We start from the raw sequence: 5,831 nt of genomic DNA on the forward strand, positions 1-5,831 counted from the left end.
ATGACTTATTACTAGGAAAAAATGAAATATCCTAAATTTACTGTTCGTAGATGTCCTGATAGGGTTGCAGGAACGTATCTGAGTCGGAAGGTATAAAAAAGTAGCGAAGCTCATCTGCTAAGCGATAAGAGCGTATAGTTTTGGGAAAAATATCAGAGCAGCAGCAGAAATCAAATCTGTACACCTGTCATCTACTTGTTGCAGATCCCTTCAAGACAGAGTAAAAGTCAAATGAACATGTAGAACCCTGCTAGATTTGAGATTCCGCCAAGGGCATCACTACATGAGTCTCCAGACAGACCATCTAATGTGTTGTAATAGTACACAGAATTGTTTTCAGACTAGGACTTTCCTTCTCCACCATTCGTGGAGCCTCATTTAAGTACGAAGCGAGTGTTATTATAATTTTCATGATCATCCTATACAAAATTCATGCATGTAGATCATCGGGAGGAGTGAAATTCTTAGCAGTTTTTAGTAGACTGGTGAATAAGACACGTGAATATCCTCGTATTAAATCAACAAACGGTTGGGTATGCCAGCGATATTACCATATATGTGTGTTTTCGTGACACATACTTCACCAAAGGCGACACAAATATTATACAGAAGCGCTACATCGCTACATTAAAGCGGGCGAAACGGATGTATCCCAATCCAGGACTGAGTCTCACACACGCAGTCGAATATAGATATTACCGAATTACGGTTGGTTCTCACAAATAACTGTCACAACCCCCTCCCCCCCCCCCCCCCTCCCGACCTCAGTGGTTGTAATATGTCAGAATGACCAATAGGTATGGATGTATGGATTGGGAGACGGAGTTGTCTCATGCGTGCAGAGAAACACAGGCAAGTGTGTCAATGACTTTCTTACATCGAAGGTAGCAAACTGGCGTTCTCCTTAAATAGGCGATTGCGCCGCGCAGTATGTGTTGGTCAGCGCCAGTCGCGAATGGCGAAATCGGCAGCATCGGCGCCCAGTCACCCAGCCTTGAGGATTTAGCGCTCCTATGCATGCAATGGCTAAGTAACCGCCGCGGGCGTTAGCTGTACCTGGTACCCCGGAACACAGCTGACTGCTCCCTCAAGCGCGATTCGTGTATCTCATGTAGAGTGCAGAAGGGATGCAGCCGACCGCCGTCGTTGTACTGAGTCTTAGCAGCTTAGGCCGTCCACCAGGGGCAGCCTGTTCACTTCCACAGTCAGCTCCGCACACTGGAAGCCACGAGTTCGCGCCCCGGCCCCGCCGCTGCAAACGGCAGCTTCCAGTACGCCGCACGATGGCACCCCGAGAGTGGAGGCTAGCAGCCCTCTCGCTTCTCGCGCCTGTGCAGCTCCATGGTGCAGCCCGCCGCACCACAACTATGATGCGTCTGCACAGTGGAGGTTCGAAGTAGTTTCAAAGGGCCGGTTGGCCACCGATACCCATCATTAAAAGGTCGTCGTGGTTGGCGTGCAACTTACACAATCGTCATTCTCTCCGGCTCTAGATGCGGATAAAATGGCGACAAGACTGCCTCTTCGAGCTTTCAGGCAAGTGTATTTATGTCTTTTCCCTACGCCTCTGACGTAGTTCCTCTGGAGGGGTCAAGTGAAGTGCTCTTTGATAATTACGACAGATTTCCACGACCCTCGTCGACCCTTACACACATGTCACTAGGCGATTTTGTAACTTTAATATATGGGTTCTTCACAGGACGCCAGTGCCCTGTGCTGCCCTTATTACTTCACATTTATATACCGTACCTGCCGGGCCATGCTTCCTAGCCAGTGAGCGATGTTGTAAACCAGCCTAGCAGAATCGTTTGTAAAATATCAAGTCGCCGGCGCCTGCCATCTGATGTGCCAGTCAGTCCCGTAACTACTGCCTTCCAGCCATAGCTGCGCGAAATTTACAAGAATTCCCCAAATCTACGCCTGTACTTATTCGTGGAGCAGCACAATGTTATTCTATAAGTACTAAAACTACGTCTTTACTTATTTTTATCATTTAAACACTGATCTACGGAATTTTCGCTGACAAAGTCCACTCAAGGTTAACCTATACATTTATTACTTACAATATGCAAGCCCAACGCAATCTGACTGCTATATAGCGACAACATGACTTCCAATAATTAACACAAAAGATTGTTCCTGAACTGCAAGAAATCCTAGCAATAATAAAAATCCAAAAAATATGAAATTAAAGAAATATGAAACTACCTCCAACTGTGTTAATTGACTAAACTCATTTCAATCACGAACCCCATTTTTTTTTGTAACTCACTTACCTCACAGAAAATCTTCATAAGACGAACTATGCAATTACAGCAAGCAGCAACAACAGCCAGCTAAATAAAAAGATTCTAACTACTGTGGACTCTAACTACTAGGAGGCATATGGTTAGCCAAAGAAAGATTTTGTGAAAGAGCAAACAATGTATTTAGAAAATTTTACCTCGTTCATGTGACATCCAATTCTAAAAATTATGTAGTTGTCAATAATTCCACAACCCAAACATTACCAACAACATCCTTCCTCAATGTACATTTCCTTGCGTCTCACTTTATAATGTATGTCCTACCAACAAAGAGTCTCCAGTAAGAAATAAAAAACTTGTCCATACACTTCTCTGTCCACTCGCTAACTGCTGGCTGCTAGTCCATCCAAACACAGAACCTCTTGCCGAGGGTGCAGAACGTTGTCAGCGATATTAACACAATCTATAGCGCTGGCAACATATAAACAGGCTACTTACAGCATTGAGAAGAAGAATCAATATGTTTGTTAGACATGTGCCATGTCCTAGCGTGTTGTGTAGGAGAGTGGACTGATGCCACATATATCTGACTTAATAGTGTAAGGAGGGTGTACTCTACAGATACAGTGTTAGGACGAAATTCCTATATTATCCTACACATGAGCAAAACTACCTAACAGACTATGACTTCTGTGTACAAGAGAATGCTACCAGGGCCGTGGTGATGGTAATTTAAACAGCAATAAGACTATCACATCTCCCTTGGCTGTGGATCGTGCTGCTTACTTCCTCGTAAGACATCAGTGCTTTTACATGCGCATTTTCGTGCTGCAGGTTATGGGTGGTAACGCAATGTATCAAGTATCGAAAATATTTATGTCGTTTTTCATGGCTATATTTCTAGTGAGTCATAGCTGCATCCATCAAAATTGCTACTACTACTAAGAAGCACGCCTGATGGCGAAAATGTGACTGAGGGTACGTACTATTCCGACTTAGGAAGACGATTAAAACCCATTGAATTCCAGACAGACAGAAAACAAATTTCCAGACTTGTTCTAATTAGTTAATAAGCAGTTCGAGCACGGGTAAACACCGAGCTGTCAGATGTTGGACATACAAGTCCTGCATAAGAATATTAAGAGGGCTATACTCCACACGATTAATACCTCAGGAAACAGATGGTTTCATTAATACAGCGTTTTTAGGTGCAGAACAATGTAGCCTTAAAAGTGTATGTTTACGCTCAACCATCGTTTCTCTCTTGTTGGTACTGTCTTAGTTCTGACTACAGACACTAGAAAAATACTCCTTAATTGATAGCACAATTGATTTGTGTAAGTCCGCAGCTCGTGGTCGTGCAGTAGCGTTCTCGCTTCCCGCGCCCGGGTTCCCGGGTTCGATTCCCGGCGGGGTCAGGGATTTTCTCTGCCTCGTGATGACTGGGTGTTGTGTGATGTCGTTAGGTTAGTTAGGTTTAAGTAGTTCTAAGTTCTAGGGGACTGATGACCATAGATGTTAAGTCCCATAGTGCTCAGAGCCATTTTTTTTTTTTTTTGATTTGTGTAAAATGTTTCAAACTCCATCCGTCTGGGGCTCACTCACGCATAAACTATACATTTCTTCCTAATCGTCTGTTATGTCACCACAAAACTCCAGTATACACCGATAAAGGGTGTTAACCTCCTCGACATGTATGCATCTGGAGAGGTCTTGTGCACTTGGACGTGTGCCATAGTAAGATAAGTGCCGAACACCCTTCGCTCAACAGCAGTTATGGGCACAGCTCGCTCTTTTCCTTCACTAGATGTGAAATGTAGTAGGTATAATAACCACATACTTCTAGTAAAAAATGTTCATATGTGTGTGAAATCCCATGGGACTTAACTGATAAGGTCATCAGTCCCTAAGCTTACACACTACTCAACCTAAATTATCCTAAGGACAAACACACACACCCATGCCCAAGGGAGGACTCGAACCTCCACCGGGATCGCCACACAGTCCATGACTGCAGCGCCTTAGACCGCTACTTTAGTCAGTTGCAGATTAAATAGGCAACCATTCTTTCGGGATTGTTGGTCAAGGACAATGTGGGCAGAACTGTTAATCTCCGACTATCCTATGAATGTGAGAATAGTCTGTGATTCCCACCCACCTGGGGAAAGACAGACAGTCAGAACGATAAATTCTGCACTGAGATCAATGTGCTGTAAAAATGTGGATAACACAACTCCATCGGGATAGGATGTTGGCTGGTGTACTTTAGTGTGTATGAATGAATTGATGGACACCACAGTCATCTATCTGCATTCGCACACTATTATATGGAACTCGCAAATTTTTGGAGGGGTGGTTTAGCGATGATACCGAAATTATGAAGCATTCTGCTGTGTCATTGGCTGGCATTGAAAATCCAGAACAACAGCTAAAATTGATCGTGGGATCAACTGTGGTGCCTGTTAGAATACATCATTCCATTTTGATGGTGTCTTTTCCATCTCATCTGTCCATTTGTATGCTGTTGATCACCACATATTGACTGACATTTGTTTGAGTTGGAGAGAGCCTTCACAGCACACTGGACATCTGCTTGTCACTGTGGAACATGGAATTGAATGTAGAGGTCTTGACCCACAGACAAGTGTTTGGAAACGTACCTCAAAGCTGCAGAGTCGTCCTTTCTCTACATGCTCCAAGGTCCTCCACATTTTTTTCGCCAATAAAATACTAGTTCCTCTTTTCGTTTCTACTGCCCCATGTGTGTTGTGAACAGCATGTTTCAGCGATGGTCAGTATCGGAACAATGATGATATACATGAATGAAAAATGAGGAAATGATGCTCTTGTTGATATAAAAACGCCACACTGAAACATCTGCTACCCTATTACAGTGAAGATGAGATTAATTGTATAGGTAATCACTTTGAGACAGCTCCTTGAAAACGCTCAACAATTCCGCAAACACATCGAATTTCCATACATTGCAAAGTCTTCCACTATTTTACCAGTAAGAAACATCGCCTCTGTGTTTTATTTCTACCTTCTTGTATGTTGTGGGAGCAGGCTAGTTTACACCATTTGATGCCCAGTTTTCTGTAAGAGCTAATGGATCACATGTGTTAATGATGGCTTTCCAAATGACACAGACTTTGAACTTATGGTAAAAGAACAAAATGTGTAGTGGTATACAAAGCTGTTGTGTTTCACTGCTTGGATTTGTTACAGCTGACAGGCAAATGTATGATAATGTTTATGATACAACAACTCAGGAATCCTTTCAAGTTCTAGGGGACTGATGATCTCAGAAGTTAAGTCCCATAGTGCTCAGAGCCATTTTTTGAATACGCTTTTGTTTTTCGATGTATGGGACGAAGAAACAGTAAAATCTTATAGGAGATTCTAATGCCGGCCGCTGTGGCCGAGCGGTTGTAGGCCCTTCAGTCCGGAACTGCGCTGCTGCTATGGTCGCAGGTTCGAATACTGCCTCGGGCATGGATGCGTGTGATGTCCTTAGGTTAGTTGGGTTCAAGCAGTTCTAAGTTTAGGGGACTGATTACCTCAGATGTTGTCCCACAGTGCTTA

The sequence above is a fragment of the Schistocerca cancellata genome, chromosome 4, assembly GCF_023864275.1.
Source record: "Schistocerca cancellata isolate TAMUIC-IGC-003103 chromosome 4, iqSchCanc2.1, whole genome shotgun sequence".
NCBI classification, from domain to species: Eukaryota; Metazoa; Arthropoda; class Insecta; order Orthoptera; family Acrididae; genus Schistocerca; species Schistocerca cancellata.